The sequence below is a fragment of the Falco cherrug genome, chromosome 5, assembly GCF_023634085.1.
Source record: "Falco cherrug isolate bFalChe1 chromosome 5, bFalChe1.pri, whole genome shotgun sequence".
NCBI lineage: Eukaryota > Metazoa > Chordata > Aves > Falconiformes > Falconidae > Falco > Falco cherrug.
In genome coordinates, this window is record NC_073701.1 from 92,519,269 (window position 1) to 92,544,666 (window position 25,398).

General features: G+C 51.4%; 1 pseudogene; it reads right to left on the reverse strand.

The window, feature by feature from the left end:
* The window catches only part of LOC129736189 (hydrocephalus-inducing protein homolog), a 58,194-nt pseudogene that overhangs the window by 498 nt on the left and 32,298 nt on the right, over nt 1-25,398 (reverse strand).

Below are 25,398 nucleotides of genomic sequence, written 5' to 3' on the forward strand. Positions count from 1 at the left end.
ACGACAGGCTTTATTGCCCAGTCCCATGGGTTAGGGCCCTGAGGCAACGGAGGGGCAGATGTACCCTGCAAGCCCCCCGGCTACACCGCGAGCTGCCCGGGGAGGAGGGAGGCATTGCACCGGGACAGCAGGACCCGAACAGCTCTGCGGGTCACTGCCTGCGACAGGCATGCAAACCCATCATTTCAACACCAGTACCAGCCATCCCTGGTGGCTTGCTCTCGCCACAGATGGAAAGCGGGTTTTCATGGTGGATTCAAAGAAAGCTGCCCTGGGAATCCCTCCCCCACTTGGAGGTTACTGCTGTCCCCCAAACAGCTGGAAAAGCAGCAAGGAGGAAATTCGCCCCCCTCCCCCTTGGCCCAGGAGGCTGAGCCTGGCCTCTCGCACGCTGCCTGATGCTTTACCCGCAGACCCAACCAAGCCCACAGAGCCAGGCCTGGGTGAACCAGCTCCACAAATCCAGCCCACCTAGCGTGGAGCAGAACAAACCTCCTCCCAACCCTGTTTTTAAGCCCCTCACAGATCCCACCTCCAGTGAGCGGCACATCCCACCCAGCGTCCGCACAGGAGCCCTCCCTGGCTGCACCAGCCCTGCCCCCCCCTGCCAGGGCAGCGACCCAACCGCCTCCTGCCACCTGCCACGCAGCTTGTCAGCTGCAGCCTCCATCAGTTCAACGGCCTTTCCCTGCGGCTGGCCTCCGGAGATGCCCTGCAACGCGACGGAGCCCACACGCTCTGTAGCTACACAACCCTTACCGTTATATTTTTGTGCAACACCACAGCTGGTTGGGCCCCCAGCAGGTGTGAAACTCACCTCACCACAGGCAGGCTGAGGACAAACTTCACACCCCAGACTCTGTCACAAACAGCAGTCTGACACAAAGCAAACGCAGACCTAATGGGGAAAGCGTCGGGAAATCCATGCCCGTCCAGGAGCAAAGGGCCACAGGGGCCTCTTGATCTCAGAGCTCCAAAGACACGACTCTCCGTTAAATACCACCCAGAAAACAGAGGGAAAACTTGTAAAGATGATCCAGACTCATTTCTGCACAAACATCTATGCAAGCTGTCTATTTTACTGAGGGGTGCCCCAGCTAAAACTGCCCCCAGAGCCAGGCTCCTCTCGCTGCGTTGGGACGGAATATCTTGCTTTCTCTCCGAGACAGCAATATGGGAACGTTGCATGTAAAAATCAGGCCACAGGCTGCTACAGACCAGTCAATTTTCATTGGGAAATAGCCCCACAGATACTTACCATCTCTACACAGAAGGAAGCAGGGATGACAGTCTGATTGGAGAGGTGGAGAGTTTTGGACGCATCTTGTAGAACTTCAATACTGCTGGAATTTATCTCACTCAGATGCACGTAGACAACCCGTTCTTCTCCAATGCTCACTAAACAGATATTCTGCTCCAGGAAGCAGGTAGGAAAGAAAAAAGAAAAGCAGGGGAAGTTAAAAAGCTCTAAGTGTCCTCCTCGACTGGGCGATAAGTACGGCTGTTGGAAGTTTTCAGTGTTGCAAGGCTGAAACAGAAGGCCTGGGGCAAGTGCAGGCTCGGGAGTGACCCCATCTGAAAGCCACAAGCTCCCGTTCTCAGGGGACAGAGAAACCCTGGGTCCCACGCTCTCCTTTCCAGACCTCCTCCACAGTTAGCTCTCCTTTCTCTGCCTTGTGCCTGCTCCCGCTCCTTCTGCCGCTCAGCCTTGCCCCAAACCTCCCTGACCGCTGCTGATGCTGCTGCACAGCGACACTTGGACAGTTACTTCTCTGACATTCCCAAAAATGCACCTCTGAAAACCAGCACAAGCCAGAAGCGAAGCAGGCTCTTCAGAGCAGAGATCGTGCAAGTTATGGCCTCTGATGTGTGCTTATGTGTATTCCTGGTATGGCATGAATAACAGGCATTAATTATTCATTACATCATTCAAGTGGTGTTTTTTCTCTTGACAGTCAGAACCAAAAGCTTTCTCCTTGCAGAACTGGCACAGACTACTGGAGGAGGAACACAGATCCCTTTGCTAAACCACCTTCCCACATCATTAAAAACAACGAGAATTTGTGCACTCTTGCGGTGGATTTCACTGGTTCCAAACACCTCAACACTTCAACAGGATCTGAATGCATAGAACTCCCAACACTGACCAGACGCCGTAGGATTCACTGGAGGGCACAGAGTACGATTTAACCGAAAAAGAAACCAGCTTCCACGATGTAAAACCTTTAATGATGTCTGGCTCAAGGAAGTGGTATTGACCGCTGTCAGAATCACCAGCCCAACTCAGCCAGAAGCAGCAGCATCCAGAAATGCTCATCCCTTGGCAGGGCACTGCTGCGTGCAACTAAGAGCCAAAAACCTCACCTACCAAGGCTGGGGCCTCCAAAATAAGGAACTGAAGCCATGCACGATGATGCATGTCTGGGCGATGCTGCCCAAAGCTCCCGGGAAGGAGGAGCTGCAGGGAAGAGCTGCGCCTCGCCAGCCAGCTCAGCTCCCCGGTGACAGCGGGACAGCAGCAGCAAAGGCAGGGCAGAGCCCTTTGGGGATGAGCGGAACAACATCTGGAGGATGCCCAGGAGAGCTGCCTTCTGTCAGCCTGTGTACTAACACCACGCATCCTCACCACCAAGGAGAGGGCTTCAGAAACGCTACCCCTTCATCTACAGGGTTCTAAAAGGGACAAGGAAAATGCCATGCAACAGCGTTACAGGCAACATGGCACAGGGAAAGGCAGCAACAAGCGATGGCAGCTCTGCCACCAGTAACGCCAGCGCTGGGATTTACCAGCTCCTTCATGCAGATGACACACGCCAGACTGGAGCTGGCACGCGTTCACCTGCAAACAAAATACCCGACAACGGAGCTGTGGAGGGACTCTGCACAGCCTGGATGAAAGATCTGTACCACGTTCTGCCTGAAACGGTGGTAAAGACCAGGCATCGACACTGGGCACCCCAGCCTAAGGCAAGAACGAGCTTTGAAGTTCTACTGGAACACACTGCAGCGATTCCCAAGGTCAGACTTGCAGCCGTACGGGTAGGATCTGCCACCAGCGCAGGACACGTAACAAGACAGCCAGCTCTTCTGCCAGCCCAGAAAGCTTTGGGTGCGTCAGCTACCAGGGAACTACTGGAACTGCACTGCAACCAGAAGACAGACCTATAGAAAATGCAACGCATCTAGTCCTTTCTTTAGGCACAGCTACGCTTCTCCAGCTGAAATGCTCGCCCTTTGGGCAAAACATTGACACGTTCACGTCCAAACAGAAAAGATTAAGGTAAGGTCAACTTTCAATTTATAAATTGTTAGCCCAAGCGTAAAAGCTTTTCAAGGTACCTGTAGTTCAAAATCCAGCTGACATTTAAACAACTGGTTATTCCAGTGGGGAGAAACCCTCCTCTTTCGGGGAAGCATGCCTTCTGTTTGCAAGCAACTGTTTTGTCAAACGTGAGACTTCCCTGCAAAGCCTGCATTGCCTGGCCTTGCTGTTGACTGGTTTACATGCACATCCCCAGCAGCCGGGGTTGAGATGACCAGTGGCATCCAAGGGATTTGGCATCATCGTTTCAATTCGGTTTATAAAAAGTTTATATCCCTGCAATTGTTTTCAAAATGTCAGCCTTCCTTTCTGTTACAGAAAGCTTCACGTTCTCGGGAATCCTCTGATATCCCCTTCCGTGCTCAGAGAGAGGACAAGACATTTTAAAACAGCTGCTTCAAAAGTTAGTATCCTTTTAAATTAAAGTTTAATTAACTAAATTTGTTCTCGATTTCAGCCAGTGGAAGCCAGGACACCAGATACAACGTTCTCTTGCCTACACTTTGTTGTTGCTGCTGTATATGCCTGAATGCAAATGTCCTGTAGGAGCCTTTAGTCCAGGAATGCTTTGCCTCACCCCTTTTCAAGCTTGGTAGGGAAAAAAAAAGAAAAGAAAAAAAAGCTTGTGCTCCAGATGCAAGCAGTGTGGAGTCTCATGCGTCTTTGGCTGGGGCTTTTGGCAAAGAGATATGATGGATATTTCTCAGGCGGGATGGACCTGACTTTCAGGAAAGCTTAAATCCAGCTTTACAGAAATCATCATTTCAGCACGGTCTCTTACACCGCTCTTGCTTTAGTGGTATTCAGCGATGTCCCCGTGCGCTCCCGAACAAGAGTTCTAATGAAGCAGCGGTTGCTGCTCATCTCGTAACGCAGGAGAGCGAGAGACCCAGGAATTGCTCTGGGTTTCAGACTGGGCTTGTTATCCCGCCTCACACGTCCGTAATTAAACACCATCTCAGACACTTAGATTTCCACCTAAGAGGACACCACCCTTCTCTAGGCATTAGCTGCTACTTATGCCATGAATCCCTTCTTTCCGTGTCCGCACCAGCCACGTATTGTCACGTTCTCCTTTTCCCTGGCAGAACCCCTGTACACTTTATGCCCACCAAGATGAGTCACACAAAGGCACGCATCTCGCCTAGCACTCACCAGCGGGGATCTTTCATTCCCAAACACTGAGACACTAGCCACAGTGTCCTGCCTTCCTATCGCCTGGGCTTCCAGCGTCAACGGGATCTCTACCGAGCTGTGAGGCTGGATAATCCCACACGGCACAGGGCTGGAGTACCACACAGCAGCATCCTCCTTGTGCTCCTATAAGGGACAGAATCAAAGACAACTTCAGAGTGACCTCTGAGGAAACTCCAAGCTCCTTAACATCCACCACAACGGCAATTCACCCACATTTTTAAAAATCCCTAGGAGAAAGCAGAAAGGCACAACACAAGGAGCAAGATTTGTATGGGCCTAATTAGCATCCTCACAGGGTCCAAAAGCTGCTGCACTCACAAACGCCCACTCCGGTGCTGGCGGCCTCCTTGCAGCAGCTTTTCACAACCCTCCAAGTTCTCCTGCATGAAAGCACCCCAAAGACTAGAACCGAAACTGCTTTCTGAAGAGTTCAAACCGCTCCTGAAGTTCATATTCAGGTAGCTTCCCGTTCTCTCCAAAACTTTAGGTTTGAATATAAAACAGCAAGGTCTTATCCAAACCCCGTTTTTTTCCTAACAAACCCCTCGATAACGACGTTTGAGGGCAGGAGGCGAACACGACGCCAAGCCTGAGGAAGGACTCCATAGCAGCCTGGAAGATCGCTGTCGTTCACAAGGGTCAGCACCCACTCGCAAGGGAACTTCAGAAAGCACCGTCCAAATGTCAGAACAGGGCTGAGCACGGGCAGTGGAGGAACGACACATCCGGGTGAAGAGATGACCAAAGGGAATTAGAGACACTGAGAGAATGTAGAAGTTGTTTACTCCCCAAACAGCATGAAACAGACACAAGGCATTTGTCTCTGCCAGATAGACATTTCCTACCTCTACGGCAATCGATCACCTCTAACTTCTTCTTACTCAACAGCCTCTTGTAAAGGAGGGGCAGCCCCAGACTCCCGTGGCAGAGGCTGCCCAGTGCCCTGCCCCAGTGCTCTCTCATCAAGCTTTGCCCCTCCCTTGCCCCAGGAGGCCGGCAAGGACCCTCCCACAGTCCCAGCAAGGCACGAGCTCTGCGGGAGCCTTCCCGCTGAGGACCAGCGCTCCCCAAAGCTCAAGGAAAACAAGACTCCCGCATCTCAGTAAAAGCAACTCCCTCCTCTCCCGTACCGCTCTCGCCCTGCCTGAAACCTCAGCCGCTTGCCCCCGCGATGGAGGGCACCAGCACCGCCTGCCTCTCGCAGTGGGTGACCAGCCGCTCCCAGCTCCTGCAGCTGCCTGGGTCCTCCACACACCAGCCCACACACTGACTCTTCCCATGCCCACTCGTTTTACAAAATTGCAGCCCAGGCACCCAGTGGGTGACTCTGCCGGGGAGAGGGAACAGCACCAGCAACTGCGTCCCTCTCGCCATTAAACTGGCACCCGCTGCGGCGCAACGGCATTGAACGACGCTGCAGCTTTTGGCTTAAGTCTGGGAACGTTCATGCTCAAGAGAACCAGAGAAACCTGAGCTCACCTGCCACACCAAGGACTAGTTTCCCCTCACCACTCCTGCCGTAAGCCCCTTTCCCATTTGCACACGCCTTCATTAACTGAGCCAGACCCCAGCTTTCAGCAGGCTGCTCGCCGCCTTCCAAACAAATGCTGCATTTTGGGCCAACCCAGCACAAGCCCACCGCTTGCAGGGAGAAGCAGGGGCAGTCCTTTGGAGATTCATTACTCCTCACGTCCCAGACAACAGGCCAATAGTGAATATAATCACTGCTCCCTTAAAAATAAAATAAACCAAAAAAAAAAAGACAGAGGCATGGCCCTGAGCACTGAGCACAGGTGCCTCTCAACATGGGCTGCTTTCAAAGCACGGCTGTGCTCACAGCGAGCTGGGCAGAACTAGCTCGTTAAGCAACATTTCTCATTTGGAGCTGAAGCCAGGACACCCCACGCCAGGCAGCGTGCTGGGCATGGGTACGCGGGGAAAGGTGGCCAGCTGCAAGGAAAGCGCCGGTACCTGGCTGTGAGAGGCACGCCAACACCTCCTGGCCAACACCATCCACGCCCACCACCAGCGCCAGCTCGTATCGCCCCACCGTGTTGGAACACAGGGTGACCTGGTAGAGGAGAAGAGCGTCAGATACTTAATCACTGCCAGAAGCCATCAGCCACGCATGGTGTCCTCTGGCTCTCACCCACGGTCAGGAAAGGGAGCGATATTTTGCCTTAGTTCTCCTGCTGGTCCACGTGTAGACCACTGTCTTTCCGAGTAACAAAACTCTTCTGGCGATATCCGATTTATTAAGTACGCCTTGCATACCAGGGCATATGTAAGCTAAATTAAAGCACAATTCATGTTCTACTTGCCACTGGGACCAATTTTTACTCTCGACTACAACAGCATAAATCCAGAGGAAATCTGTTGACTTTCACAGAATGAGTCCAGCTTTACAGTGGGAAGCCGAGGGCAAAACGTGGCCCAGCAGCAGCTGTGCAGCTCATGGCTGCTGGAGCTTTTCCAGTCCTCGCTGCAGTGGATGCAACCATTCTGCTCCACACGAGAGGAAAGATAAGGCCGGGAAGAATAGCAAACTGCTTTATGCAATGACATCTTTCTTTTAACAGTCACCTTCTGTCCCCATCCTTCCTCGGCCCACTTTAAATCAAATTGCTCTAAGCAGCTCGGACACGCACGCACGGCTTCTGTGCTTGACCGTAGGGTACACGATCCTTGGCTTACAACTTTGGAAACAAAACGGTGCTCCGCCCCAGAGTACCCCAGCTCACAAAAACCTAACACGAACACCGATCTCTTACTTGCGTTATGCCCAAAGCCAGCAGCACTACAGCCCTCCTGCGCACCAGTGAAGCTTCAGCTCCACCTGCTGAAGCACGTATGGCCGGGCTCGTGCCATACCTGGATCCCCAGGGCTCCTTGGGAGCGGATGGTCCCCTTGCAGGGCATTATGGTGAATTCAGTTGGCTTGATGTGATGTTGGGCTCCCTTTCTCCAGGACGGGCAAGTGTTGTCTGATATCTGAGCAAAACTGGTGACGCTGCGCTGCCCTGAGCCTTCGCCAGGGATGCGAAGGTTGAAAGTCATGGGAACCAAGGAGGTGTTAGTGAGGCAACACGGCAGGGTGCGAGGAAAGCCTGGGAAGGTGAGACAAATATCAGTTAAGTCCCCGGTTATCCCGTGATTCCTGGTGTGACTCTCCTGTTAGGATAGACCGGTGCTTGTTGTTTATCTCTTTTCAGTGTGAATGAGAGGTAATGGAGAAGCTCAGGGAGGAGTGAGTTGTGACTGAAGTTGCTTTTTCCATGGATGGCACAGCTTGCTTCCTTGGCAATGGGCAGTGCCGTTGGTGCTGAAGAGCTGTCTCTACCTGTGAGGAGCTCTCTCACCTGCCCCCAAACCAGCCCCAACTCTTTCTCACTGATCAGTGTGCACCCAGACAGAGCATTTATTCTGAAAATTCAGTCTGTAAAATCCCCCATTAACTCCATGAACATTCCCCCAGTTTTCAATATATGAAAGTAGGGCATTGTCATGTAAGGAAAAGAAAGGATGAGACCGGGCACTACAACATGATGCATTGCACTCTAATGCAGTTTCTCTAGGCAGGACCCTTAAGGCATCTCCTGTTTCTGGGCAACCAGACTGAGCACATGACAACTCGGCCCACCTCACTGCAGGCAAACCTGATGCTTCCTTAGAAATGAGCAGGAACTGTGTCTCACCTTACCTAACAAACGGGGACATCACATCCACACTGCCTTTGATTACTGCCCACAAAGCCTGACATCACTCCAGCTCTGACACTTGCTTTCCACAACGGAAAACCAGTGGTACAACCACACTGGGTGAGGGGGTGGCTGTTCTGCAGAGGCAGGACACCAGCACGCAGCTTGGTCTGGAGCGGACACCAGCTCTGCCAGAAGACACCTCCCATGCCCTGCTTACCAAGTGCTATTTGAATAAAGACAGGGAGGAAAACCACCTGCAGACACAGCAGATAGTTCCTCTGTGCCCAGCAGCAGTGACCATCGCCCACCGCCAGCAATTACTCCGGCAGGGAGGCGGGGGTGGGGCACAGAAAGGACATGCACCGACTGACCCACTGCACAGCCCCAAATGGGACCGAAGTCACCAGATGCAGACAACAGCCAGCAGCACAGTGACAAGAAGCAAAAATACAATAGCTGCCTTCAGCTGAAAAGGCCTTGTTAATGAAATCAGATTAAAGTAGGATGAACCTCCTATTACACAACCGCATTTCTGCCGGTGCGTTTCTTGTGGGTCTATTTATTCAAAAGGAAGCAGAGAAGTGGCCGAGTGGTGATGCAGGGAGAGGGGGAAGTGGCTCAGGGAAAGTATTGAGATTTCCTAGAAAGGCCACGAACCGCATGAAACCACAGAGGCATCCTGGGCACAGAATGATCATGGCCCTTCAATCAATCCCCAATTGATTTCACATGTAAACTTTAGATCATCTCAGTACAAAGCCTTTTCTCTGAGACTCGAGATGGAGAATCAGAATCTGCATTTCAGTGGAGATGCTCTGGGTGCTCAGCCACCGGCTCCGTCAGTGGAGCAGTGCTTCGGCTGGGGAAGGAGAAGGAGCCCACATCTCTGGAGACATCACTGCCCAAACCAATGCCGAGCTACTGCCTGGGCTTATTACCGGGCAGGTGATAACGAGGAGCCCTCACAGCACAAATTAACAGCTCACACTAAAGGTCAAGTGGGTAAGTGGTGTCCTCGCCTTGCAACAGGAACGTTCACCCTGAGCAGCCACAGGCTAGCGTGTGGCTCCAACTCCCTTCTCCTGCAGCCCCATCCCCTGGGCCCTTCTGGGACAAGGGCTTTCACCATCATTCTGCCGCCAAGGATTGGGAGGTTGGGGCTGAGCAGGCTCTGAGGGCACCAGGAAAATCCTGACTTTCTATTCCTTTGGTCCTGTTTGATCTCACGGCAGCAAAATACCACCTGAGCAAGCGGCAGCCCTGGTTCTAACACCCTGAAGGCTGCTGTGGAGGAACACAAGCGACAGACGCTCCCAAAGCGCTTCATTTCAGTAAGGCACAGACCTCCCCACCAGCGGTCCAAGCCCAGGGCACACTCACCAAAGGAGACGTCGCCGAATGGAGGGAAGGTACATGGAAAGGGAAAGTCGGTCCGATGACACAGCCCCTGTAAGGACAAAGGCAGAGGAGGAACTGGCTTGGTTAAAAAGAACTGCAAAGTGTTCGGCTTTCGTTACCACCGGGACGGATAGAAGCTGGTCTCAGCAGCACGGTGGGTTTCAAATCAACCCGTCACCCCTGCGCTCGGCACAGCATCCCTGTGCACAGGGGCAGCCAAAGCAACGTGGTCAGCAGGTGGCAGCTGCTGAGGTGGCTCAGGGCACCAGGGCAGGCAGGGTACACCCCCAGGTTGCTGCTGGCCCAGTGAAGGACCCTGAACAAGTGATGGCTCTGTGCCTCAGTTTCCCCATCTGTCATGTGACGGGCAGAGCTGTCCATGCAGAAGCAGGTTCATTGTAACTAGCCCTCTCAGCCACAGGTTCCCTGCTTTGGTATCTCTTTGCTGGAACTGGCCTTTCCACGGGCTAGATGGACATCTTCCTCAGACCTTATTCCACACTACCATTACGCGTGCAGGATTTTGAGGCACGAATCCACAGGAGCCCCAGACATCTACTGAGAAACGCAGCACAAGTTCTACACAGTGGATGGCGGAATCTTGGAGGAAAGTATCAGCTTGTCACCAGTGCACCGGCTGACACATCCAAGAGCAAGACTATTTGCACCACCAAACATGAGTGTCCTGAAGCCACCACACCAGCCCGCCCATCCCTAAATTCAGAGAGGTTCCAAACTCCCAAACTCACCAACATCCACTGAAATCAGCACTTGAAGCTGCACAACATTCATTAATTTCATGGTTGATGCCAATCAATGCCAGCTCTGCCTCTTGGTGAAAAAAACAAATACAGATCAAGGAGCACAGTGACCCGTGCCTCCTAGTTTTATTCACAGGACTGCCACCGGGTCTCTCGTACACATGAACAGACCCCAGCCTCCCGCAGGAGGGACCTGCACTCACCCGTGGTGTCCCAGTTCCAGCATCCCTTTCTAAAGAGCAAAAGAACAAGCGTTCAGGACCTCGTCAGGTCTGTTTCCAAGCAAAGAGTGATCACCTATGGTTTGGGCATCTTCTGACTGCACAATCAAAAAGCACTCAAAATCTGACTTTCAGGAGTTTCAATCCCATGCTAATTCTCGATTCCTGGAGCTGAATCCGTTCCTGAGAACAAGTTAGGTAGCAAATCCCTTCTGGCAATGAGGTTCCCTCTCCAAGGACCTCACGTAATCAGACTTAACCTGCCAAGCCCCAGCATCCTACTCTGGATGGAGCAAAGGGAGCAGACATGCTTTCCGTAATAGCACTTGCCAAAAGACAACAGAAAACTGCCTCCAAACCAGCCACAACTGGGTCTCACACTGGGAAACTGCCAAGGGTGAGCCTTGCAGCGAGGGGGGAAATAACTGCCGTTTCTGCTGAGCACACAGGAGCTGTGCTCAAGGAAGTCAGACCTGAAGGACTGCCCAGAGGGCTCGGCCAAGCAGCCAGCCCAGAGCCCTGTGCGCTACAGCCGGTAACAGCGCAGCTTGCAAGAGAACGGGGGAAGAGGGCAGTCTTTATGGCAACAGCCACATCTTCCAATAGTGCTTCTGAAGGGAGATCGGGGTCCTCGCAGAGCAGGAAGGAGCACAAGGTAGGAGAGGAACCACCTGCACTGCCACCGCTGTTCCTTCCTCTGCAGCCCCGTGTCCCACCAGCCAGCTCATCTCCACTCAAAAGAACTGGGAGTTTTTCCCTCCCTGGAGAACTAAATCCAGTGCACAACCCCCCCTGAAGAGGGAGGCTCGGCTTGCCCCGGTGGGTGGGCATCTCAAAAGCATTTGAAACAAACAGCTTGAGTTGTGGGGCTGGAGAATGAGAGATAAGGGCTGGACAGGGGTCCTTGGAACAAAGGCAAGACAGAAAGCAAGGAGGCAGATGCCATCTCGAGGAGAGGAGTCTGCAGTGGGAATTACTGTGGAGGCACCCCCCAGGCTCCTGTAACCCTCCTCACCTGACGGTCAAGGTCACGGGCTCAGGGGACCCATCCACACTGAACCGGAATCCTTCTGTGAACTGCCCCAGGGCGGTGGAACTGAAGGAGATCTGGATGACTTGGAGGACATCTGGTAAAACGATGCCCTCCTGGGGGAGAAAGGAGAAGCAGGAGCCCAGAGCGGTCGCTGGAAGGACCAACTTGGAGGGGGCATCAATGACTCCTTTGTTAAACAGGATCACCTGCAGCAGCAAGAAAGCAAAATGGAAATACATGAGGAATCTTCTTTCCTTACAGAAGGCTGACTTGTTTTCTAATTAAACTTCTACAAAAGGCAGAAGATGCTGTGTGCTGCTGCTTGGCTGAAGCCAAAGAAAACACAACAGGACAGTTTCTGCCTTTGGGTTTTTGCATGCAAAAAACCCCAGTGATAACTTCACATAAACAGAGTCACTCTGGGTTTATTCCACTGACACAGAGCAGTCCGCTTGGACTTGCAGGGCTGAGGATGTGCTCAGCATCACCAAGGCGATGCAGACCTGCCCCAAAGAGCAGCAAAGGGCGGTCGCAGCATTACTAGCGAATCGTCACCTAACTGCTCCCGCTCCAGATGAGCCCAGTCCTGCCAAGGGCAAAACACATTCAGCTCCCGTTACAGACAGCAAGTTTACTGGATGTAGAAAATACCTTGGGACAGCCCCATAACCAGCTTCAGCAGCACTCCCCGACTCTGCTAGGGTACGTCAGTGAGGCGCATTTTGTTCTTTTCTTTGATCTGAGAGTCTCTTTGTCTTTGCTCAACCAGACATGTCAAGAAAGGATGAGAGTGAGGGGCATAGCAGCTCCACCTGCTCTAAAGAATCTCTTTCATAAATATTCACAGCCATCATCTACTAATTTACCATTATTTACTGTTCCAACAAGCTACACAATCCTGCAGCATTTGCTGAGATTCAGCAAGAAATGCCCACACCTGCCTGTGAGTATCAGCACACTGGTGGTCACCAAACCTACCCAAAGCAAAGCTCTACAGTTTCCGAAGGCTGCAGGTGAAATCCGGCCATTTCTGTGGACTTATCTACCTGCTTGGCAGTTATTTTCCCTAAGTTTTGTCCTCGCAAAACCTGTCAGAAAAACTGAGACAGAAGCAGAGGTACAGCCCTTATTTTTTTAATTTTGCAGCTGCTGTTGAAAACATTCCTGTATTCAAATTCTGCACTGGTAACTTGGAAACTACTCATATGTTTTACACCTTAATTACAAATTGCACTTAGGGATCCTACACTGAAGTTTACCTCCAGTCTGGCTACTTAATACAGCACTTGGAGTATCATCTACTTATTCACATTTTCTCCAGTAATGAAACCAACACATTGATATATATAGAATCAATAAAGAATCAGCATTAAAAAATGCATACATACAGTGCACAATATTTTGGCAAGAAAACACCTTAACGTGTCCTTCCCTGCAACAGTCAAGCTTTTGAAAGTGTCTGGCACCATGTACTGCCTCATTTTCTACCGCCTCCAGTTGCTGTATCTTGGGGGTTTTTTTGGTTGGTTTTTTTTTGAGAAAACTTGCCACCATCGGCGGGGGGAGGCAAATACCCAGAAAGCTCCTTTGCTTCATTTCCAGAACTGCCCTGCTCTGTTCATAGAGCCAGAGGGGCACCAGGTCTGAAGGGTGGCAGGAGGCTGCTCAGCAGGGACAGCGCTCCCGGTGCCTGCGCGGGCAGCTCTGCGCGGGGAGGCTGCCCGGCTTCCCTCCGGCACCAGGATCCAGCAAGTTGCGCTTCACTGAAAGGTGTTTGCAACGGACTCGAGTCGGAACACAACACCTTTGTTCCAGCTGCTTTTTAACCGCCAGGGTACCAGGGCGCAGTGCATCTAGGGCTGAAACAAAAGCCTCTGGATCCTGACCTTTTTGACCCGGTGTTGCTATCATGTGTCAAGGGCTGGATTTTCTGCATGAAGCCTCCCAGCTGGTCTCAAAGGGAGGTTGCCAAAACGCAGGGATCGGGGCTTTGTGGACAACATACACACCTTTCAGACCCCATCAAAACTATCCAGATTCTGCAAAAACTCCCACATTTAACTTACATCAAATAATGCGTGCACATAACTGCCTGTGTTGCCAGAAATCCAGCAGGTGCACAAAGCTCACTGCTGCCCCAGGGGCCATCAGGATCCACCCCAACCCCAGCAAGCCCCACTGCTCACCTCGTAGCTGGGGGCTGATGCAACAAAAACCTTCCCGATGTCCAGCTGGTCAAAGCTGAAGCGCAGCTGGGGCCCTATGCCGCTCCCTTTGATGCGCAGGGGCAGCCTGGTCTCACGGCCTGGGGAGAGGTTGCCATGTCAGTACAGAATTCCTTCGGTTCGCCTGGATTTTCCAGGCAGCCTCAGAGCCAGTCCCCGACTCCGGGCTGGGTGGCACCAGCACTAGATGCTCCGCGAGAAGATACGGGACCCTTCTCTTCCCTCAGCACATCAACTTTGCGGCTGGTTTCTAACTTCTGACGGAGCCCTTGGGCTGGTTTGTAACTTAGCGATCAGTTTGCACCCTCAGAAAGTGATGCTGCATATAAAACATGATTTCTGAATTCCTTCCCATGCACTTAAACGAGCTTTGAAATCCATTCAGAGAAGGCACAAAGCTCACAAAACAGAGCCGGAGAGAAAAATCTGCTGTCTGTATCGCTGCAATCGGAGACGACCGCACGGGAGCTGAGAAGTATGAGCCCAAGCAAGGCAGAGCAGCCTGCTGACAGCGATACCCCAGCAGCCTGCTGACAGCGACACGCGCACCCGAGCGCTGCCTCAAGCAGGCAGAGCATCTCAGCCACCACCTGCGCCTAACGTAGGGCTCCGTACCGGGGTGCTCCAGGGCTCACCGCCTGCAGCAGCGCCTTGTTAAGACGGGGCTTTACGGTCTCCAGAGAGCAGCACTCACCTGTTCCCACCATCAAACCAAGAGCTCAGCTTTGTAAAGACGCCCCACCTGAAGCATACTGAGCAGTTACGGAAAACCAGCCTCCTCGCTACTGAAACCAGATAAGCTCTAAGTGTACTGCTAACACACATATCCCTTGCTGCAAAGGCAACTGAGACCACAAGGCTTACAGCTGAACTCCAGGATGCTGAGTTTCTTCCTTAAGTCTGCTAAGATGGCATAGTGCAGGATCTTTCAGTCTGAAGCCTTTCTTGAACCACTGGAGCAGCCTAAAGTGCCTGAATTCTAGCTCAGATTTTGGCTTAGGTCCCCCTGCTGTTATAGATTTGCTAATAAGTTAAGATTGATTGACTTTATTTGATTGATTATTTGATTTTATAAAATCAATCATGTAATAGAAATATAAGAGGATAAGAAAATATATTTTAATGAAACTTATAGTTATAGTAAAAAGCGGCTATAAAAAACCCTCTGTACAGCCCCGTACCAAGGCCGGAGGAATTGGTCAGAATCACCTAGTAGGAATGTTTAGAACTTAGATAACAGACTTAAGATTTGAGATGATTGCTTATATGTAACCTAGAAGGATGTACTAAAATGTCAAAATGAGAATTTATGTGAACTGGGAAGAGTCGAGTGAAGCAACCCATAGTTGCCGGCCAAGAAACAGTTACCTCAAGTGGCAGGTAATTCCGGCAGGGGGAGATCGAGACCACCGACTCACATACCACCTACCCAAATCGTACCCCAGACCCATTTCCGGACCTTTCTAACCTTTACTGCGCAGAATCGGGTACGAGAGGAGAGTATGTTAATGATTTATGGGAAATCTTACGATTATGCATGGATATTTAATGAATATGTATGAATGAGTTCTATACAAGGTGTATGATTTTGAACCATGGTGTGCGTCGATCGTGAGGGGACTCACTCACGCACCCGGCCGTCCATAAAGAAATGTCTGCTTATCTACATCACATTGGTGTCGGTAAGTTCTTCATTCCGAGATTTCGGTAACACTGCCATCCCATTCTACTCTTGTACGGAAAGCGAGTAGCACAAGGAGCAGAAGATAGCCCCAGAAGTTGTACACAACCGTCACTGTGGCTTTTGTGCAAAACTATTCCTCTATCCTTTGAGCTCCTTTTGTGTGACACCCACCATTAACTAAAGCTTAGGGACTGAAAGTTGATTTCTTTTTTTATAAAAGTCTGCTGCTTAGCCATTCCAGAATGTCCAAACCAACTTCTTACTGCAAAGAGCAGCCCACGTGTGACTAGATCACAACTCGGAAAAAACCCTCCTGGAACAGCCTTTTCAGTGATCCCTGACTTTGGGCTTGCAACCGTGGCACGGGGATGTTTGATCACATCCAAAGCCAGAAAGGAAGAGCTAGGGAGCTTTTGCTGAATTCAGTGGTTTTTCAGTGGATCCAGCCGCAGCCCAGCTGACAGCAGAGATGAGTTACACTTCACAGCTCAGGCACGCATCGGAGGGCTGTGTACTTCTATTGCACAGACACCCGAAAAGAGGCAGTACTGGGTGCTCGCTGTTCAGAAGATTTTTCCATCTTGCATCACATGTGGCCTAATTTTCATTAAAAACTTGATGTTCTAAACCATCAAAGCTCTTAGGAAATGACAAAGATTTCCAAGGGACAAGTTTTGCCCATAATCATGGGTGAGGCATGCCCCACGGCCACTATCATCAAAAAAAATCAGTGGCCATTCTTTCCCTTCTGCAGCAGGCCCTCAGCCTCTCCTGGAAGGTCTGCGGAAGCTATCCTTTCTTCTGCCCCACCATTGATGCTGGAACTTTAGGAAACCCTGGGAGTTTTACGCTCTCTCCTTCCAGGTGAACCTCAGAGAGTGCTCTCCTGAAAGGAGGAGGAGCAGAGTAAAATACAGACCATTCAGGACAGCCGAGAGAAAAAGAAAGAAAAAAGAGAGTATGTCCCGCTCCTCGCTAGCAGCTGGGGCTTCCAGGAGCACCCAGCCGCTGGCCAAGGCCTGGGTACCCCGGGCTGGGACCGTGTGATGCCCCCACCACAGCATGTCCCAGAGCACATGGACCAGGGCATGGAGGGGCCGCAGCCTCCTTGTCCTCAGTCCCAAAGCCACACCTGGTTCTGTGGAGTGAGAATTCGGATCTCAGTCGGGTTAACACCTTGGCACATCATGGAGGGATTACAACTCGGCATTCAAAGAAACAGGGGTGTGGGTGGCCCAACAGCACAGAACCGTTTCCCAAGTCCCTAACTTCTGCTGCTTTCTGGCACTCATATTTTTGCCCACGGAACGTCCCCAGGTTTTGAGGTTGGTTTTGAACGTGATTCTCAACCAACCACATCAACACAGAGATCCAGCTTTACACGATGTAGGACACGGCAAGTGAAGGAGGGATCAGCACTTAGGATTTTGCTTCTCCCTGCAAAAGCGGCTTAGAAATGGGTTTTGGAAGAAATCAGATGTAACCCAGTACATTTCCATATCCAGAAAAAAACAACAAAAAAAGAATTTTAGGTGATTGAGCCCCCCCACCACGTGCTTCCTTCCAGCACTCAAGAGCCATGGCTTTATTTGCATGAATAACTAAGAAAGTTCATTTTGAGCTTAAACAAAACAAATTTCAAACCACTTCTTAACCGCTGGCTTTGCAAGTTGCACAGTGCTGATGAGTTCTGTAAATCACCTGATCCAGAAGCGTTCGGCTAAGCAATTTATGGAGGCAATTGCAAAAACACACATGGAGGCCAGCCACTTCCCCGTGGGGCTCGAGATCCAACTGCAATTTCACAGTGCTGCACTAGAGCAAAGCTACTAAATATTCCCTGCAAGGGGCACACGCTGTCTGCAAATCGTCCTCCAAAGGGATCTGTGACTGGCATGCAAATGCACGAGGAAGGCTGTCACACTGCTCAGAGTCGTCAAGAAGCAAAATTAATGACTCCCTAGTTAAAGATCACGGGTTTCTTCTTTAAACTCTTTTTGCACCCTGGGACAGTCTCCACCCTGACGATACAGCGGCTCAGCTCTGTTTTGTGAGGGATGGGGGGTAGGTGACCTCCTTGAGGTCCTCTCCCAAGGGGCCCATGGAAGAGTTCAGATCTCCTGAGGGACCACGAGGGTTTTTCCAGAGCAGGCTCCTCTTTCTAAACACCGATCGCTTGCCCAGCTCTGTTTCCTGTAACTCCCAGGTTGCATGTAAGTAATTTTCCTATTTCTCTGCCACAACAACAACAAAAGCTCTCCAGGCACAACCCCTGGAGATCCCTGCAGCAAAGTGATGGACAGCCCCACCACCACAGCAAAAATCCCAGGGCCAGGAGCACAGCGCTGAGCCAGGATTCCCTTGGGAGCAACTTTTTAAATCAACCCTTTCCTTCCACAGCTCTAACAACTGCAGCTGGCGGCCAGGAAGGCGGTTTGTTAACACGAGCCCTGGTTAATTACTGTAGGTGGCATTTGCCAAGTAAACCCTGCGCAATTACCGTATCAATAAAAAGCTGTTTCATGGCCTTTGTATCTGTCAGCTTGGAGCAGTAAGGAATGGCTCGAAGCAGCTGGGTTAGTGATCTCAGCACCCTCCAGAACGGGAGCCTGGCTGCTGGGGACCACGGGCCTCGCACCTCCTTCCTCTTAGATGGGGAAAACCAGAGCGTTCCCTGGATGGAAATCTGACAGGGACCTCCCACTCCTGAAAAACACCTCAAGCAGCACCACACGGACGGAGAGGAAGGACAAGGTAACCTGAACCACGGAGCTTGCTGCAGGCATTCCCTGCCCCGTGCCAGCACAGCAAGGCCATCACCTCTGTAAGGGCAAAGGCGGCGTAACTCGGTGGGTCAGTGATAACCGCTCCCAGAAAAAGACCTGACAGCACTTCTGTCAGCCGGGAGGAGCATAAAGCTTGTCTAGCAGGCTGCTCGCACTCTGACTTCTGGGGAGGGTGCTCACCCTGCTGAGGGCAGCGAGCCCTGCAACACGCGACCCAGATGAAGCATAGACTTGAGCCACGAGGTGACGATTCCCACGCAGGGACAGCAGCACACGTGTGGCACGTTCACAGACACCCTGCGCTCAGCAGGGCTCAGCCACTACGGTCTGGCAGCGCCTGGAGAGCGGGAGGTGACCCAGGGGCAGGGAGCACGTTTCACTCAGCTCCTACCGCCTCAGGAGCCCGATGGTGCATCCACGTAATGAAGGCTCATCCTGGAGGTCTACAGGGGCTTAGTGCTCGTCCACCAAAGCTCTTCTGCTGTGTACCTCTCTGCCTTTACAAACACCTTGCAGCACAACGAATGCATGGTATGAAAGCTCGCTGCTTTGGCTGCTCTGGGATCAGCGGTCGGAGCCAGGCGCGCTAAGCCCTGGCTCTGCACAGACCAGCTGGGAGCCACGGGGACAGCAGGAAGGTGCTGGCACTGCCCTGCTGACCACCGGCTCTTCCTAGGAATTCCGTGGGAACCAACTGGGCTGGAAGAGTATTTGTGCCTCGCCTTTGCTGTGGGTAGCAGGAGGAGGAGAAAGGAGCTGTACCTGAGATGTCGCAGCAGACTGTTGATACACTCTGGCTTCTCGGGGTTTGAAGATCACGTAAATTTCAACTGAAGAATTTGGCCAGACATCTCCCTCCTAAGACAGGAGACAACAAACCATTTACCTTCAAACGCTACATTTCTTGTTTTCAACCACAGCCCTGTAAGCCTTTATTTAGAGCATCAATGACGAGCAAGGAGCAAACAACACTTACAAAATGTGTAAGACTTTGGAAGCAGCTGTGAAAAAAATTAAGTCCCTTACCTTAACTAGCACCCGGTAAAGGCTTGCCTTTTTTTTTTTTTTTTTTTTAATTAGGGCTATAATAAAGGAACTAAACTGGCTGGCTTCGGCATATCAAGGATCTCTTCAGAAGTGCCAGCTGACCTAAAGAAAAGATACGGTTTCCCTCCAAACCTTCCCTTATATCCCTGTGTCACTACAGCCATGTGAACACGTCTTCTCAGATCAGAAGAGATTTAGCAAGTCAAATGGATTTTTCCATTCTTAGTTACAAAGACAGAAAGAAAGAAAACCATGCCTGCCTTCATCATTGCAGAAGAGATCTGTAAACCAGCTCACAAACAAAGGCAAGGTCCCGTCAGGGCTGGCTACCCCGGCCAGGGCTCACTGTCCAAGCCTCCCTCTGCTTGCAGGCAACAACTGGCAGAAGAGGAATATCAGGGCTTTGCAATCTGCTCCAGCTGCCTGCAGGTCTCCACAGGGGGTATGAGACATTGCCCATGACACAAAGCCCTAGTTGTCCTGGCCTCCTCCCGTTCCTGCATCACCGCTGCTGTCGGAAGCGGAACCGGAGCTGGGTCAGTGCCCACGTGGCATTTCTCTGACACTAGAATGTGATCCTGGCTCAAAATAACCCAAACCGAACACCAAAATGGTGAACTTCCGCTGCACAAAAAAAATCCAGCTTCAGCAAGAACCTGGGAGAACCCTGCAAGCGTAAATCTTCAAACAGCGAGGGAGTGGCGATGGGTCCCTGCAGGTGTTATTCCCAGCGGCCGAGGCCCCAGCGGGATGATTTGCCCAACACCACCGAGACCACGGTGATCGCTGCAGTGTTGCTGGCATCTCTCTGTAACGCTGTATAACTCACCAGATGTCCTGCCATGCTCCAGGAAGCCAGTCAGTGGTGCAATAAGATCCTGGTAAGGGACATATCTCCCTACATCCAGGGTGCTGCTGGATCCCAAGGCACAGTCAGATGAGACTGCTCTAAGGCATCAGAGGAGACAAGCCTACGGACGAGCAACACAACCCATCCATTCATATGCACCCGCACAGCTCTCTGCAACAATCCTAACGCAGCATTATTGATGGAGCCTTGCACTCATATCCTCACTCCCAAGAAAACCTGCACCAGCAGTTAACAGACTCAAACCTCTTGAGCTTCTGACATGAAATCACCATTCTCCAGGATTCAACGTATTTGGACAGAAACTTCAGGCAGTACGGCCACAATCAGCTTCCCTGTATTGTCAGTGAAGCTGCACGCCAGACTGTTTGACTCAAAGGGAGAGGGCAAGAAGAAATCATCAGTTACACATTATTCTACTATTCTGTGGCTAAAAAAAAATTGTGAAGGACATGACTGTTTTGGGAAACCTTTGTCATTTCTCCCTTCATTACTGCTGTATGTCAGACCATAAAACTGGAAAATATTGTGACCTATTTCTCCTGGGAAATGAAAATAGGCTGTTGGAAAGGTTCCTCACATTCCTGCTACCCCACGGGGAAGAAAGAATTGCTGGTTAAAAGGATACACTTCACTACTCACCCTTGCGGGCTACTGCTACATAGGCGTACCAGCCCTAGGACACGGCAGGAGCCAGCGGTCTGCCGCGGCTAGCATATTCTCCGTAAGATGGCAGTTGAGTCAGATCATGGAAAACTACCGTGGATGCTTGCCAGGACAGAAATGCAACTATGCAGTGCTGTGAACACGATATTGCAACACTTCTGGCTTAATGTCAGCCTCAGGCAGGCTGCAGCTGGCAGGTGGCATAAAATACAGACGGTGGATGTATGATGATCCAGCACAAAAACTCCTGCTGTTGTGCCCTGGCTTTGCTACAGCATATGCCAACGTGATACCCGAGGGGACGGCACACCATGACTCACCGCTACAGAAGTGACCTCAATAAGGAGACCAACCATAAATAGATGCAGATCCTATTTCCCCTCCCTCAGCCCCTAAATAATGCGAATCTCCTCAACCTCCACCAGCCTGAAAAGGAAAAAGCTGGTCTTGGAAAGTGGGGCACCACCAACTGTCGGCCTGCTTTGTTTGGTGGAGGGAGAAGGTGATCCATGGAAAGGAAATCACTGCTCAAAGCACACCAAAACCCCCAAAGACAGAGCTGGCAACACAAGTACTGAAGTGACTCCCCAAAGTGCATCCTGTTAGTTCAGGGCACTCAGGGAAAAGGCAGCGCCAAAGCCAGTATCTGCCCCTTCCCATCAATAACCGAACCCACAGCGAGCGGAGGGATGGACCATAGCTCCCACTGGAGATGGCGCCTTCTGCCAAAAACCAAAGTGCTCTGCAGTCCCCTCTCATTTGGATGGGGACCAGCTGGGCACCTCAGCTGAGGTGGACGTTTGCAGGAACAAATATCGCTGTTATCTCCTGGCCCAACCTCTGCACCAACAGCAGTAGCACTTGCGTAACCTGCACATCTTGAAGACCACCTCCATCGGCTCAGAGCTGACACGTGGCACTGAGGAGTCGCTACCAGGCAATGACAAGACAGTGATGACTTGTCAAGGTAAGAGCAATGATTACAAATCCTTTTCCTCCCTTTCCTCTGGTTTCCATTTCCAAGGAGTCAGCTCCCACGTGTCTGTACTGTGACTTACAGCTAAGCTGTGGTGGGGAAGGTGCAGCAAAAAGCAAGGACTTTGTCCTTTGAGAGCCACCTGGGCTTCTACCACAGATGCTTCTGCTGACATACCATGTGTCTTTGCAAAAATAAATCAACTTTGAGATGCACTCAGGAAGTCAGAGTTACAGAACAGCTTGTTTCCCACAGGCTTGGACGGCTGCTCAAAACGTTCATGGTCACAGGCTGACTGCAAAACCGCTCCTCCTCTTTTCTCTTATTATTTTCATCAGCAAGTTAACCTTATACAGGCTGAAACAGCCTGCTGCAGCTTCCACTGAGAGCAACCCCTGGCAGCTAACGGCCCGCTTACACAGCAAAGCTGCTGCACAAACCCTGCAAAGCCACCCTGCCCAGAGAGCCTTTCCAAGGCTATCGTCCCTCCAGCGGCCTCCTAACCTCTGGGAACCTCCAGCCACTTGTTCCAAGGGTTTGATTCTTTCTATAGGGTGCTCCCAGGCACCACAGGTGATAGGTGAGAAGAGCAGCCGCCGCTTTTGGCCAGAAGGTCCGAGGCAGCAAGGTCCCAGCTCTGGTGGGGCCCCTCCAGCAGATTTACACGGCGCTGCAAGAAGGGTCTCTGTCCACGCTACAAGTTACGGGACTCTCACCGGGGAGAAGGTTGTGGAAGTCAGCAGCAGTGGATTTTTAGATTTTACATTTGATAGGAAAAAAGACTAACATTTGATGTGAAGACACCCGTACGCCAGGGGGGAAGACAGACATCAGCAAAACTATGAATGTGAAACCCATTGGTCCATAAATCATGGAATTAATGGAAATCTAAAGACTGATAATGCTGAACCAGCCAGGAGGGGAACGACTCCTGTAGTATCCCACTTACACCCAGTCCTAAGCAAACTGTAACATCAACACAGCCATTCAGGAAAGGTTTCCACTCAAGACTTGAGGCCAGGCTACACTCTGGGTCCGTACAGCGCTACACGGAGCACCAGGACTCAGCGGGCAGCCAGGCTGCTGGACCTCACCCTAATGCACTTCAGGAGCCCAAGAGAAGGTTAAGCTCGTTATGGAGACCTAGCCCAGTTGTAATGAAGCAGGAGCCCTGCGACATGCTCCAAAACCAGCTGGCACAGCTCAGGCGATCGGCTCCCGCTCTCTGCAATACCCCCGCTGCTCTGACACAGGCTCTTGGTCCCATCATGCTGCTCTCAGCTGCAGTGGTGTGAAACTGCAGCTGTGCTCACATGGGGGGCTCTCAGCCTCATTCGGGCTATAGGAGTAACCAAGAAGAGAACAAGATCCCCTTCCTTAAAAAAAAAAAATAATAGTTTCACCTACTATAAAAGAAAGAAGAGGCTCGGATTATTCTAGCGTTTGCAACAGGATGAGAAGGGATTTTGCATTGCTCAGGCAGCAGGCATTCTTCATCTCAGACCATGCAAATACTCAGAGTCAGGGCTCTGTTTCGTTGAAGGACATGAGGTTTTGATTGCGCAAACACAAAAGCAAAAAGTTTTCTCCAAGTCTGCAGTGAAACTCAAAAAGTTCGTTTAAAGCTGCCAGCCTTGCGTGCAGGCTCACAGACGATGCTGGGAGGGAGAGTCACACATGGTATAAATCCAGATTATATGAAGGGATTGGTCTTTCCGTGATTAAACGGGCTGAACTTGGCCTCCTTTCCATAGAGGACCTTTTCATTCTTCAATAGGTGAACTAATGCCCATGGTTAATCCCCATACGCTACGTGTAAGGCCTGCCCTTATATATAATAATCAGTACCCCTGAACACTGTAAGGACACTTATGAAGTGCCCTTAATTTACAGCCCTTGCAGCAGAGCTCAGCTTTAGGCAGGCTCTCGCCGCCTGCCAGGAGCTCACTGTTTAGAAACGCTTTTTGCAACAACCTCTCCCAGCCTCACTAGAAACCTCATGTCTTCCCTCTCGGCACATCAAGACGCTGACGCGGGTATCTGCCAAGTGACCTCATTCAGGGAGGAGGAGGAGGAGGAAGAGAGGTTCTCAGCTATTGCTTACCACCGGCTCAATGGCAAAAATATCACTGGAGAAAAGCATAGAGTCTTCTCGCACCTTTGCCCTCTGGTTCTGGAAGGCACGGGAGAGAAGGGAAAGGCGTTCTTGGAGCGTGGGGTCCATTGCACGCTGCTTGAGAAAAGAATCCCTCTCATTCTCCTCCTGCTTCTGCAGCCTGAGACAGCCCCTGCAGCCATGGGGAGACACAAACCAAGCAGATCATTTAATAAACAACATATTTGCAGAGACTGTCGCGTAAGCGCAGGAGCAGCCACGCACTGGGGGAGGAACAGCAGGAGCAGCTCAGCAAGGGGCTGACCCCAAGCCACGGGGTCCCAAGCAGATCAGGTTATCACTTGTTCGCTGGCACGGCAGGTAGTTTTACGCCACACTCACGAGCTAAGAGGAGGTTTTTGAAAGCTAGCAGCCCTCAGGAGAGCCTCCTGGCTCAAAGCTACTGCCACGACTAATGGACAACCCACCAACACCCTCAGATGGCTTTTCCTCCCGTAGAGGTGCTCTGGGGAGATGGATGAAGATGAAGGAGCACACACTGCAGTGCTTCGCTGGCAAGGGGAGAGCAGCTGGGATTCAGCTGCAGGTTACCAGCATCACTCTTTTTTACCTTCCCTTTTGGACTGGCAGGGATAAGCAAACTAGATCTGCTCCACTGCCTACACTGCCATCCAGCAGAGGATCCCAGAGCATTTGAAAAGCCAACTCACGGACTTTCAGGCATTGCATCACTTCAGTGAAATTAATGGGTTTATATGCATGAAGACAGAGGCCCCGAGAGGTGAAGGGACTTTGCCTAGCATCACCCAATAACGAAGGCAGGACCAGCATCTCTGAATGCAAACCCTTACATCCAGCCTTGAACCACTGCAACATTTTTCTCTTTTTGGCCTTCTCCACAGAGCTTTGACACAGGTCACCTCTCCCTCACTCGGTAGTTGTAGCAGCAATCATTCTAGTGTTTAAAGCTCGCAACCGAGAGGTGAGAAGGGAGCACTGCTGCAGAGCACTTGCTTCCCAGCTGGCACGTGGATGTGCCCCCTTCACGCTCCAGTCCCCTGGCCACCAAGGACCAGCAGGTGACTACTCGAGGGCGATGAGGGGAAGGCTCCATACACAGCACATCAGGGCAACGTGGTATAAACAGGACCGCAATCACCACCCAGCTAAATTCCAATGCATTTAGAAAGGAAACACAGCCATGGACATTACTAGCAGCACGCAGACAGAGCCTCGGGCAAATGCTGTCACCAGTGCCAAAAATACTTTCTTTGGCTTGCTCCCTGTGGAGTGTCATGAGAAATGTTTTTCCACGGCTGACCTACAGCGCTGTGCATGAGGGGGGCTTCCAGGCACCGAGATGAGCAACCCTCAACTAAGCCTTCATCAACAGACAA